We start from the raw sequence: 15,085 nt of genomic DNA on the forward strand, positions 1-15,085 counted from the left end.
GCAATAAGACAAAAGCAATCCTCTGAAACATGGCTACTAATCTGGACTCGTCCCCCCAACCCAACGCACACACACAACACCCCACCGCAAACATAGACCAAAACACACACTCTCAACACAAAACACAATGCCTTAAAATAATACAAGCAAATCTGGCACACGCATCAAAAGCCAACGAACTTCTACACGTATATCAAAAGCAACACTTTCATGACATCTCACTCATCCAGGAGCCATATCACTAACACAACAAGATTACCTTATTTCCTTTGAAAGACAAAATTATTGCATTCGACCAATCACCAAAAACTGCAATCATAGTACATAACAAAAGTATTCAGGTCTTCCCAATTAAAATCACAAAAACACTAATAGCTGCAAGAATCACATGGCACAAACAACAACTCCTACTTATAAACATCTACGCTCCACCAAAAGATGATATTGAAACACACATCTCACTAATTGAACAACTCATCACACACAACGAACACACAATCATAGCAGGCGACTAACTCAAAAAATCCAGCATGGGGAGGCCCAATCAGCGATGCAAGAGGCAATGCTCTAATTGAATTTTTTAACACAATTAACTACACAATCCTTAATCATCCCAACAGCCCCCCCACATTTGAAACAACCAATGGACGCAGCTGGATTGACATAACTGTAACAACACCAAGCACACTAATCCACATAAACAACTGGGAAGTCCTGAATTACGAAAACTCTAGTGATCACAAATACATACTATTCGAACTATTTAAGGGCAAGCAATCACCTCAAAAAAGACTCACACAAAACGGCACACACAAAATACTCCAAACCCTCAAAGACGACACATGGCTTAGGGAGACCGCCAACACCCCAATCACGTCAGTTACACGACTCGAACACATTATCAATCACCTATACAGAAAAATAGAAAAATTTACCAAAAAATTCGAAAAAACAGTGAACAACGAACATACCCGAAATCCCTGGTGGACAACCGAACTTGAAATTGAAAGGAAAAAAGTAAGGGCTATGCGAAGACGACATCAAAAGGCTCCAGAAACACTTAGAGAAGAATTCAAAACAAAATACACAACAGCGCTTAAAACATACCAGCAAAACATCGCCAACACCAGAAACAAATCCTGGAAAGAATACTGCAGTAAAGTGGCAAAAAACCCATTCACACTCCCCTACAAAATAGCGGCCAATAAAATTAAAAAACAAGTCATCATTCCATCAATTAGGAAAACCGACGGCACCGAAACAAAAACACTAGAAGAATCAGTAAACCTTATTCTCGAATCACTCTTCTCAACACAACAGACAACAATAAGAGGTACAACAAAACAATCACTGGTACCTCCCGAACACACAACAAACATTCACGCTACCACTCAAAATGACATACCATTCACAGAACTAGAAGTAGACACAACCATTAAGGCACTTACGAAACATATAGCACCAGGTCCAGACAATTTAACAACACCATTTATCCAATCGCTATATGACAACCACAAACTACTCTTCATGTCTTGCATTAGGACACTTCCCATCTCACTGGAAAGAATCCAAGATCATACTCATTGCCAAAAAAGAATTCTCACATAAAAACCCAACACCAAACCAATTTAGACCAATAGCACTTAACTCCCTATTCGGAAAAATTCTTGAAACCCTTCTTAAAAACCGCATCTACCACTTCCTTTACACAAAAAACCTCTTCCCGTCCAACCAATTTGGTTTTACACACAACATTTCCGCAACACTTGCACTCCAATCTCTCCTTAACAATGTCAAAGAAAACAAAGCCAAAAATCACACCACTCTCATTATCTCCTTGGACATTAAAAACGCCTTCAATCTTATTCAAAAATTCCACATAACTAAGCTTCTCCACCAAAATAACTGCCCACCTAATCTCAACAAAATTGTAGCTGAAACCCTCACAGATAGATCAATTTCCTTTTCCACAGGCAGCACAGTCATCACACACAAAATTCCACAAGGTTCCCCACAAGGATCCCCCCTCAGCCCACTACTATGGAACATAACAATCACTGATCTGCTCAATACTACCACACCACAACACACACAAATACAAGCATTTGCAGATGACATAACAATCGCAATACACGGACATTCAAGAACAGTACTAGAACAACGTGCTGCACACGTTTTAGACATTATTCAACGCTGGGCAGAAACAAAACAGATCCAGTTCAGCCCTCACAAAAGCAAATTCTTAATAATTGGCAATAAATACCAAACCAGACCACCAAAAATTAAATTCGACGGGCAAACACTAACACACAAAACAACTCTTAAAATACTAGGCGTTACATTCGACTCCAAACTCTCATTTCTACCACACCTTAACGACATCCAACAAAAAGTCTCCACAATCACTACAAACATCGCTAGATTCACAGGACACACATGGGGCATGACATCATCACACGTCCGAGACATCTACATCCGCGCCACAGAAAGACTAATAATTTACTCCGCCCCAATTTGGTACACACCTAGCTCAACAATTCTCAGGAAACTACAAACAATTCAAAGAATTCCACTCACCAAAATAACTAAAGCATTCAGAACAGTACCAAATTCGGCCCTCCCAATCCTCTCAAACATACCCCCCATACACCTCACCATTGAACGGGAGAACACACTCTACAGCATTCTACACAACAACAAGCCATACCAACATGAAGATCTCCTCATCACCTCTGACAACATAGCACACAAAGCAGACATCTGGCTCACACATCCTGCAAAATTAACCACAATTAACTACACCACACAAATTCCAACTTCCGCCGATCTTTACATATACACTGACGGCTCACAGTCTGAAAACGGAACCGGATCAGCAATAGCAATTCTAAATTCTAAACACCAATTAATAGAAACGAAACAATTCAAGCTACCAAATTACTCTTCTAACTTTGAAGCCGGAGCCAACGCCATCATACAAGCAATACACTATGCAAACAACACCCATCACATAACAATAGCCATCCTCACAGACAGCTTATCAACACTCAAAGGCCTTAAAAATTCAACAAACACCAACCAACTCATCCACAACATCAAATCAACACTCCAACAAACATCTCAAAAACACAATATCACACTACACTACGTCAAAGCACACACCGGAATAATTGGTAACGAAATAGCAGATGAAGCAGCAAAGGAGGCAACCAAACACGGCACACATCTCCACACCCCAATCACAAAGCAATATGTTAAAACAATCCTCCGTACACAAATGCACAAAAAATGGGTAACTCACTGGCATACAACAGGCAGACACACAAGCACATACAACTGGATCAAAAATCCAAAACACATCCCACCACACTTCCCCACCAACTACTACACCACCCAAGCACTAACAGAACACGGACGCTTACCACATTACCTACAACGATTCAAAATCACCAATAACAACAACTGTAAATGTGGGGCACCTGCAAACAGCATAGACCACTACCTCCTAGACTGCCCCATCACAGCAACAGAAAGACAACCAATCATACATAAATACCCAAACCCACTTCAACACAAACCAGAAATCCTAAAACACAAAGAAACTTACATAGCTGGAACAAATAATGGAAAAAATTAATCAAGAAATTCCACAGACATAAATTCACTTACAGGAGGATGAAACCAATTAGCAAGCTCACTACCCAAACAAAGTCAAACCGAACCATCCCAATCCTGACCAATTAGCGCCGAGTGGGGCCCAGGAGGCCAGTAATGCCAGATTTACTCATGAATCATCCCATCTCCATCCTCTCCCCTTCCAATTTATATACATCTATCTACATAGATAAATTTATTTTTTTTTATTTTTCTTTTTTTTTTTATCCTCCCCCCCCCCCCCCCCCGATACTCTTTTTTTCTCTTCCTCTGCTCTCCTTTTTCTACCTTACTTAGTATAGGGAGGGAAGGGAAAGAACTCCTATATATTTTTTTTAGTTTGTTTTTTTTTATATACATTTTATGTATATATTTATATATATAACTTTTTTTTCCGTATTACTATTAATCTCCTCTCTCCCCGGCCTTCTCCATCTAATCAATCAACCAAATTCACTCAAAAAAAAAAAGAGAAAGGAAAAGGGAAAAAAAAGAAAAAGGAAAGGGAAAACAACTCACGAAATTCCCCCTCCCCCTTCTCCTGAAGGGTAAACGAAGAAGAGGGGAAGGGAAAAAGAAAAAGGAACCTCCCCTAGCTGGGAGAGAAGAACCACCCCCAGGCCCAACAAAACCATAAGGCACGACAAAGCTAAGGCCAAAGTCATGCACTCAATGAGGCTCCGGCCCAACATAATCAGGCACAATGCCTCCTCCACCACCCAACCACCAGAGCGGGTTACCCTTGATGGGCCCCGCAAGTGGCACAGAGTCACTGACATCTGTGCTGCGCACTCACTTAGCGCCTACAACCAGCGCGAGTGGCAGGGGCTAACCCATCCTGCTGCGCAGTGCTGCTATCTCCCGGCCTTTAATATAACATCAGGCTCGGCAAGGGCAATGGCCATTTCACTGTACGCTGTACACTGGCTATCCCACTACAGGATAGCAGACGGGTGAGCTCGCACAAGCAACATCCGGTAAGACGAGAGTGGTCAGTCGCTCACTGAAGCGGCTCCCGGGCGGAGGCCGTAACCACGCCCGGAACCTACGAGAACTTCAAACCAACCAGAACATCAAGGCTGGGGCTCCATCAAACCACCCACCTGCAAAATGGAAATATAATAGGGGGAGGGGGAAGCACAATTGGCAACAATACTAACGGGACATTGAGGCGGAGATCAGCTTCCGCATTCGACTCATTTCACTTGGACGAAATATCCTCCCTACTAATTCAAAAAGAAAAAAACAAACGAAAACGGAAAAACCAAAATTAGAGGGGACGGGAGAGTGGGAGATGGCATTGACTTTCATAACCTTGGGGGACTATTAAACTAACTACCTACCTAAACTGCAAACTCCCTACTCGCATAAAAATTCCAACAACTCAACCGCCCCTTTCAAAAACAACATAACAGGTATATATGTCTGTATATATTCGTGTATGTGTATATACATATATATATATATATATATATATTTTTTTTTTTATGTTTTTTATTCTTAAACACACTTTTAATTATACTATATTACCTTTTTTTTCTCCCTCTCTTTCCTTCCCTTTTCCTCCTTCCCTCATATCGCCCTCCAACTCTCTTCCCCACCTCCCTACACCTCCATCATACCCAACAGGAAGCCCAACCAAAGGGCCTTCCCTCATCCCGCCTCGCCCTAATTTCTGCAACAAAAGTTTCCTCTATACTACAAAACGGGTGGGGGTCCTTTGACGAGGGCGGGGGGAGGGGAAAACACCTAGGAACAAAAGGGTGGGGGGCCTCTAATGTAATCTTTTTTAAGATCTTACAGTGTCCTACCCGTCCACCAAACATCTTCGCAAGAAACATCCAGGCAACACAAGCTTGGCTCCACCTGCTCCCTCCACACAGCAAAACCTTGGCCTCCACGACGATCCTGAGACGACCCCGAAGGCTACAGTAACTAACAATTGTTAGCAGCCAGAAGCATGTAAAACGCGATACAATTCCACTGAAGCATCTAATCCAGTAACTACAAATGTTATCAACAAGAACCATGTAAAATTCATATAACTGCACTCAAACATTTAATCAAATAAATCCGCTATGACTTGCCCGTTCCCGTGGCGGCGGCTGGGCTGGATAGTAGATAATTTTCTTTTCTTCCTTTTTTTTCTCTTTCTATTTTAAATTTTTTATTGGAGCAATCCCTATTCATTTTTCTTACTATTGGTTTAAGCCCGTTATACCTAGTGGCACGGGCAGAGGCAAAATATTTTGTTTTTTTTTTGGGAAGCCTCACCATATTATATGTCCCTATCTACTAAAATAAATAAATAAAAAGTTATATTAATAACAATATCTAAAAAACAACACACAAAAAAAAGGGGGGAGAATAAGTATAATACTAAGCTGCATTAGACGGCTAATTTCCAACAGCTGGTTGATAAAGTAACAATTTTAGGCTACATCTCGATTGTCCCATTTCCCTCTTTTCTCTTCCCTTCTTTCCCTTTACTCTGTTCTAAATTACTGTTCCCTTTTTCCCCATATTGAAAATGCTGGGAAGAATATTCTGAAGTGTTCAATTTTGTAAACCTAACCGTTTTTCTTCTTTTGCTTTTTGACCTACATGTTCCTCAATTTCTTCTTTTTTTTTACGTACCCTTTTTTCTTTTTTTTTGAAAGGCTGCGTGAATACGTTCCGATCTGTTTATTTTCTCGGTGGAGTGGCCTTCATTAATGACCCTATCTCTCCAGCTGTATTAACTTTCTTTTATTGTTTCTTTTTTTTTTTTTTTCCATTCTTAGTCTATGTTCAGAAAAGCTGTTATTTTTAGCCTCCATGGCTTGATATATTCTAACAGCATATCAGCGTAACAGCGTAGGAATTTTATTCCAATGGGAAACTATTATGTCGCTAACTGTGGAACGTGCCGCCTCGGGGTTTGGGGAAGGTGACCCTCTGGGAAGTCCAGAAGAGTGATTGCTGGCTTGCCGTTTCATAAAGAATGGCCTAAATACTATATGGTTGACCCCAAATGAGTCTAACATGCTCCTCCCGAAGGGAGCTGACTCAAAGTGTCCTCAAGATGGGACTAGACCTCTGTTTCGATTGGTTGACCCTTGGTTGGGTAAGCTTGGCTTATGCTCTACCCGGAGGGAGCAGTTATCTTCAATCTCCACTTAGTGGAGGTGCTCAACCCGAAGGGAGCTTGTTCCTTTGATGGTCCCGTATCAGGGGCCGCTCAACCCGAAGGGAGCCATGTCATATGAGGTCGAAGGATGGGTATGATAGCCACCTCAATTGATACTATGAGTAACATTTTAGGGCAGTTTACACAAGTGAAGTCTGCTCAACCCAGAGGGAGCCGGTTGGAATTCCTTGACAACCTGTCCTTTCCCCTTTGCCTCCGTCCGGCGACGAAATCGTAGGTTAGCGTTTTTTTTTTTTTTTTTAAGCTGAGAGCATTTTCTCATTTATCAATTTGGTCATTTCTTCTGTGATTATTAAAGCTTTTTGTTAGCTGCTATTTCCGCTTTGTTTCCAGTGCTGTTACGTGGGAGTGCTTCTTTAAGATTTTAGCTAATGCTCTCGTAATCCCACATTCTTTTATATAGTGATCGAATGCATCTGCTTCTTTGCCACAGGGGCAGTTTACATTTCCAAAATTAAATCGTTTTAAGTAGTATGGAAATCTACCATGTCCGCTAATTGGCTGCGATATAAAATGATTAGCTGAGAAATTGCTTGGTATATGTTTTAAGAGTCGGGATCCATTGATATACATATGTTTCTTTGCCTGAGCTCTGCCATTCTCTTTCCCATTTTCTTTGTGCCTCTTTATAGAATTCAGTTCTGACAAAATGTTTTGTTACTGGAACTGTTACTTCTCTTCCCTGCGTTCGCGCTTTATTTGCGAGTTCATCTGCGATTTCGTTCCCTATAACACCTATAAGTTCCCTATAAGTTATTTTGTGCCGAGTTTGTTGATTAACTAAGTTCCTTATTTCGTCCACAAAGAAATTATCATTATAAGGGTTTTTAAGACCCTCCAATATTGAAAGGCTGTCTGTGATGATCTGGTAATGCTTGCACCCTGGTTTTCCTTCTATGTAAAGAAGTGCTTCTTTAATTCCTACTGCCTCGGCAATAAAATTATTCGAATATTTTGGCAGGGCAAATTGCTCAGAATCTATCACTTCGCCTTTGATCCCAAATACAATGAAGGCCGCTCCCACCGATGTTTCTGTTGCTGATCCATCTGTAAAAATTTGATAATCTGACATTTTAATTTGTTTGCTATATGAAACTCCCTTCCGTTTCGCCGGATGCACTGTCCATTTATCTATTCTTTGCACAATGGCCTCCCCTTCGAATCTTTGACCTTGCCATACAAATTCTTGCTTATTATTGATGACATTATACAGCTGGTTTCCTTTCTCAATTGTTAGGTGGACTGGAGTAATACCACCCAGTATGTTTAATGCTACATTTGGGGTCGTTCTATAAGCTTTACAAATTTTCAGTAGTGGTATCCTTTGAATTGCCTTCAGTTTCCTACTTATATGTGTGTGTTCCCTATACCACACTGGAGGTCCATAAACTATGATTCTTTCAATTGCTCTTTTATATATCGGTCTTAGCTGTGTTGCTGACATTCCCCAATCAGGCCCAGTGAATTTTGCTATCCTTAACGTCAATTCTCTAACTTTCTCTTGAACTCATTTCAGGTGCGGAAGGAATGATAAATTTTCATCAACTATTATTCCCAGGATTCTCAATTCTTTTACTCTCTGGATAGTCACATTATTTAGCCTTATTCGCGGTGGTCGCTTTTGATAATTTTGCTTTCCAATTAATATAAACTTGCATTTACCATAATTGAATTGTAAATGATTCAGTTCTGCCCACTTTGAGATTTCTCTTAGCGCTTCTTCACTTTTTTGTTTTGAGCCTCAAACAACCACTTACTGTCACTGTAATATCATCCGCAAATGCTTGGATATTAAACTTCTCTGACCTTTCTTGTGTTAACAATTCTGCAACGATTAGATTCCAAAGGAGCAGGCTTAGAGGGGACCCTTGAGGGGATCCCTTCTGTAAGGCATACTGTACTTTAACGTTGTCTGTTTCATACTTTATTATTCTATTCCTTAACGTATCTAGAATTAGGTTTTTTATATTACTAGGGAACTTTACCTTGTCGAGTATAGGTTCTATGTTTTCTTCTTAAGTCTTTCCATTTCTTGGTGTATATTCTCTCTGAGGTAACTCAATGCCATTGTTGCCGAAGTTTTGTGTTTAAACCCGAACTGTCTACTTGGAAGAAGATTGTTACTTGCTAGGTAGAAATATGCCCGATCATTTAATAATTTTTCCAGTATCTTTCCAAAGATGGAGTTAATAGCTATCGGTCGGAAGGAATTGCAACCGTCTGCTTTTTCACTGTTCTTTGGAATAAGTATTACTTTAGTTATTTTCCACATATCTGGGATAACCCCTAACCTAAATGCCGAATTAAATATGTTAATAAAAAATTGCTTTTGTTTTTTATACAATTCTTGAATGAAGTGTGTTCCTAGGTTGTCAGGGCCTGGTGCTATAAATTTCTTTAGTGTTGCCACTACGTGACTGACCTCTTCTTCAGAGAACTCTATGTCCCATTGTGTTGCTGTTACCCTAATTCGACTACTGCTCTCATTCCCACAATCGGGAAATGTCTGCCTGATGTCTGCCTCGTTATTAGTTTCTGCCTGTATTTCTTGACTGTTGTTGTCGACCACATCTTACAAATTTCTCAGAATCCAGTCTACTGCCTCATATTCTGTTTTTGTGACATTCCCTGTTGGAGTTGTGATGCTAGGTATTATTATTGCTTTTTTAATCTTGTTGGCTGCTAGCTTGTATGGAAGCGTGAATGGATTCTTACTCGTTTGAGCACAGAGATCTTTCCAAGATTTATTTTTTGCTTCATTTAAGTTTTGCTCATGTTTCTTAACGGCCTCTTTATAAATCTTCTTATAAACATCTCTTATGTCTCCTTGAGCATGCTGATATCTTCTTCTGTGCGCATTTACTTTTTTCCTCTCCATCTCAAGTTCTGGCTTCCACCATACCTTTGCTTTTTCAGTTTTATTATTTATCTTCTTTGAGAATTTTTTGACTAAGTCTCCTACTTTGTTATAGAAGGTTTTAATTACCTCATTTAATTGATGTTTTGATTGTATGGGCTGGTGTCCCATTCCATTTGTCTTTGCTTAGTGCCTCCAAAAGCTTAAATTCTCCCATTTTTGTCAGTCTGATTTCATCCTTATGTCGTTCTGTGAAAAATTCCAGTTTTATGTACCTGTGATCACTTGCTGAGTAGTTTTGGTATTCGAATGGAGTTCGAAACAATTGATAGATCTATCCAACTCTTTCCATTAGTAGTCTCGAATGTTGGCAGGGACTTATTTTGATTTAGTAACTTTAAGTTATTTGTGATAATAAATTCAGCCATCTGTATACCTTTATCATCAGTTTGTTTTCCTCCCCAAATATGATTTTTTGCATTGAAGTCTCCTGCAATGATAATGTTATGTGATGAATACTTTTCGATTACTTCTTCTATTTCTATTAAAGTTGGATTTAGTTCTTGAGTTGGTGGAATATAGCAATTAAAACATAGAAGCTCCCTGTTGTACCAATTAATTTTCACCGCTACAATGTTTTGACTTAACTTTATAGGAAAAATTCCTATCTTTTCGTTATGCACTACTATTGCTGTTTTAGGGTTATTTAAACCTGCCAAGACTTTGTTTTATGGGAAAGCCAATTATTTTATTCTGTAGAGCATATGGTTCCTGAATAAAAGTTATGTCCTGTTTAAATTGACACTCCACATTACTTAAGTGCTGGGTTGCTTAAACGATCTTGCTAAGTTGATTTGAATTACCTTCAGTGATCTCACCATTCTAGAACCTTGTTATTTTCTTTTTCCTAGTATTCGGCCTCGACTGACCGAACTAAAGGACCTGTTTCTCTGCTTCTTTCAATTGTGTACTTGCAATTTCTAGTTGCCTTCGTCCACAGGTGCGAATCCCATTATTCGTTGCCGTTGTTCGAAGCGTTCTTGAAATGTGGGGCATGCGCCATCCCACATCGAGTGATCCTTTTCTTTTATGCCCATTTCGAAGCATAGAGGGCACTTCAGGTGTTCGGCCGTGCATTCCTTGTAGAAGTGTGGTCCACTGCATTCTGTGCATCTAGGGCTCTCCGCCTTACAAAAACTTCATTGTGTGCCCCAGCGATGCACATTTCGTGCATTTCTTAAGGAACACATTTTCATAGACTGCGCAGCAGTTCCATCCAATGTATGCTCTTCTTTTCTCCACTAAGTGTCTTGCGACACAGCGGTCACTAATGCGGATGGTCACGTTCTTGTGAGAGTCCTTCTCTCTTACGTATACTATTTTCATAGCCGCTTTCTCGCACTGCAGTTTGTTTTGCATGATTAGTTTGTCGATGACGTCCTCGTTAGGCACATCAGAACTAATCCCCACTACCTTTATTTCTGGCTGAACTCCTTCAGTGATCTTCAGGTTCCATTGCCGGCAGACAGTTTCACTTTCCATTTGATGTGTAGTGGTTATTTATTGTATGTACAAAAGGAAAGAAAAGATGTTTGCCAGCCCCGGTATCTGCTATCTTATATCTGAAGCACCTGAACTGGGGCGGCGGAAATAAAGGGATAGCGAGGAGAAGGTAGAGGAAATCAAAGAGGTGAGTGATAGGGGGAGAAAGAAAAGAGTAGGTAAAAATAAAAATAAAAATATACACTATGGCACAGTATACAGTAGTTTGCTTGAGGCCCACCCGCAAATGTCTTAGGTCACTGAGTACTCGGCACGTCGGGCGGGCCTCCGCAATAGCTCCACGTCCAGGCAACTGTTCACTACGCACGCACTTGCACACTGTACAAAACACTGACGGCTGTCGTGGGCGATCAGCCGTTATTGTGGGAAATAGCACACGTGGAGCGTTCAGTCCCAGCGCGCACTATCTGGCGAGGTGAAATAGGCGGGTCATCAAGCCCGCCTGTTCGATGTACTCACACAAGCTCACGTGAGCTCGCTCGCGGGCGCGCACACAGCCCGGCGGCCACAGGAGCACAGCTACGCTGTCCGGGATTACCCCCTGCGCTCTGTAAGCCGCCAGCAACTCACGTCGTGGTTCGGCTAGCGCGGTGCAGCGCAGTAGAAGATGTTCGAGAGTTTCTACCTCGCCACAGCCGTCACACACGTCACTATTGGCAAGTCCGTGGCGCATCCGTCGTTCCCCAGGCCACACACATCCAATGCGTGCACGGAGGATCATTGCGCGTTGCAGCCGAGTCAGCGAGCGGCCGCTGACACTGTGAATGCGCTCACCTCTTGCAGTTTCAGTTTTTGCAGCCCCGTGATATTTCGGGCCGACACGACGACTCCATTTCTGATTGGTCGTAAAGAGACCTCGTTCAGTTCGAAGTCTTGAGATTTGAAAGACGTCTCCAGAGTCTGTCTGATCGTCGCTGGAGACTCCTCACTCCCCTGTTGTTCAGTAATGATCAATGCTGCTTGCCCGCCTGGCTTAACCACATCTTGGCTCATTGCCTTAGCACTCCACTACTTTCCTCCTCTTTTCTAATGGATCTCTCTGTGAGGCTACCTTCCAAAAAACCTTTGCTTCGAATGCTTTCAGAGCCATTCTTTTCATTTTCTGGGTCATTTAGCAGTTTCCTGCTCGCTCGTGCTATATCTGCTCCTTCCTTTTGCAGCTCCAGAAGGTTGTTCATGAAGCTTGAATCGATGTCGACAACATCCGTCATATCCACGGCTTCGACATCCAGTTTAGAATGCTCCCAACCACCCCCTTGTGTCCTGGGACGGCTTCATTTGCCCCTCCATACTTGGCTCTGTGAAATGTTTTGCTCCTGCTGTCTTTCTTTTACTCTTGCGCTTTGCCATTAAATATTTACATATCCTATTTATTGGTTTATTTCTTTATTTTTCCTTTGTCGACAAGTGAATAACTAGATAGCATAGATGTCAGACCAAGCAATTTCACTATAAAAGGAATATTATTATCCAAAAACTTGAAATTTATAGGCAATTATGCACAAACAAATGTCCCAAATGTGCTAGAACACCGACAAAGTCTAAAAAGCACACCAGAACCACTCTAGAGCCTTAAACAGCGATTCGGGGCAATTCCGCCAAATTTGGCGAATTTCGGCAGGGCAGTATAGTAACAATCAACTTCCTAAGGTGTCAAACAGAACAAGTTCAATAACTTCGGGACTATTAGTGCTAGAAAGTTGAAATTAACGGCGTCTTTTTGCTCTTATGTTTCTCGTTCAAATGATATATCACAATACTTATTTGCTGCAATGAGAAATTATTTACGAATAGTTTTTCCCGAAAAGTCAATTCAAAGGTAACACGTGTACAGTTTTCCGACGATAACTTTCCAAAAAATGAAATAATCGCTATCAGATAAGCACACACGTATTCCTCGCACTTCAGGGAATCTGTAAATATATAGCTTTATGACTCCGAAATAGATATTCAGATTATGAGGGCACTTTACTCTCCCGTACTGGTCAAAAAGGCCTAGCAAGGTGGCGGTTTGTTTACATATTGTCCCTAACTTTAGAACAAATTGCTTAAAATGGATAAATAAGGTATCAAAATGATCGGAAAGACGACGCGATTAAGCTACGTGTACTTTAAGATGGTTAGAAAGAATTACCTAGTCGCTAACACCTAATGTGTGTTCAGTACATACCTGGGTGCTTTGTTTACATCTGACTCGGATAGAAAAACTGTTCTAATTTGAGAACTACTGGACGGATTTAGCTCAAATTTGAAACAGAGATGCGCTAGCACTTTATAAAAGAGGAGTACAAAGTCTTTTTACTCACTCCGGAGATTTTCCAGATGAAAAAGTCAAAAAAGTCTCCCGCAAGCTCCAGGCTGCTCCCACGGCCAGGAAACGCTTTCTTTTTTTTTTTTTGTCTTTTTTTTTTTTTTGAGTGAAAATAAATGCTTTCATAAGTTCCCAGTTTTTGAGCTTTTTCAGAAGGGAATTCAATACTTGGCAGGCGGAGCGATTAAAGGGGTCGTGAAACGAAAATGTAGCAGCCCAGTTGCAATTTTCCTTGCTTCAGTAAACATTAGGTATGCCTATTCCAAAATATCTCGTCGAAATATTGCTTCTGCATTTAATAATACCATTCTGAAATCAAAGCATTTTTGCGTTCCTGAAGCGACCATGCGACCCTGTAGGCCGGAATTAGAAGTACTCGCCTACGTCATGTTTAGCCTTTTGGAAACGCAGATATAATCATTATTTCCCATACAATAGTAGGTTGCTGTTAAAGTTAGCAAATAAAAATACATTATATCAATTATTCGCTCACGCAAACGCATTTCTTCAACAATACTGTCACGTGACGCGCGGTCGGCGGCGGCGGCGGAGCAGGACGGGTGGTAAAGCTCACTTTACGGGTGGTGTCTGCTTCTCGCTGCGCTCTGGAACAGAGCGAGAGGTGACGCTCAAGTTCAGATTTTCGGTAACGACGGCTATACCTCGCTCCGCCGGGTACTCCAAATGACAATGGTTCCAATCTAATTTGTTGTTGTTATTTTCTTTTTCTTTTTGTGAACATTCGTGATGGAGCACAACGTCTTGAGCAGTCTCATACCACCGGTACAACTTGGTTGTGCGGCCGCTGCTGTAATTTTTTTAAGTATTATTATTCCCGGCGTCATTAAAGATACGATCTAAATACGGTTCCAGGTCAAAGAAATCGACAAGTGTGTTCAATCCGAGTGGTGGGTGGAGTGTTTCAGGAGCGGGCGCCGCGGCGCGTACTCGTATAGTTGCTCGCCTCCGCGCTGCATCACTGAGAATAGCGTGTCGAGCTTCGCTTCCTTTATTTCGGCCGGATGACCTGAACTATGGCACTACACGGAAAGCCGGAAACCGAAAAAAAAAAAAAAAAGGTTGCTACAATGTACTTGGGTGGCCCTTTCACCCTACGCGTTGTCGCAGCTTTGCTCCCCCACCTTCCCGACGCCTCTCTCGTAACCTTTCTCAAAAAAAAAAAAAAAAAGAGGGAGCATACTTCCTACAACGTCTACAGTGCTCAGACTTCGCCTATTTTTCCTGTCACCGTTAGGTTCTGGGTTTAGGCGTGTTGTGCGTGTTTGAGTGCTCGATATGCCAACCGTGTACGTCGCGATCGATTGCAGCACGGCTTCTCCGAGTGGAAGTAACGTTCGCTTTCACAAGTTTTGGCACACCGATTGGGTTCATGTGTTCGTACTACTTTCTACTGGAAGTCCTAAATGAACCTCGGCGTCATTCGAAGCTCGGCATGGACCGGAAACGAAGAAAGCTCACCTCAAACGATGCGTCGTACCGACGCAAAACC

The sequence above is a fragment of the Amblyomma maculatum genome, chromosome 1 (genome assembly GCF_055883805.1).
Source record: "Amblyomma maculatum isolate TAMU_Amacu chromosome 1, ASM5588380v1, whole genome shotgun sequence".
Lineage (NCBI taxonomy): Eukaryota > Metazoa > Arthropoda > Arachnida > Ixodida > Ixodidae > Amblyomma > Amblyomma maculatum.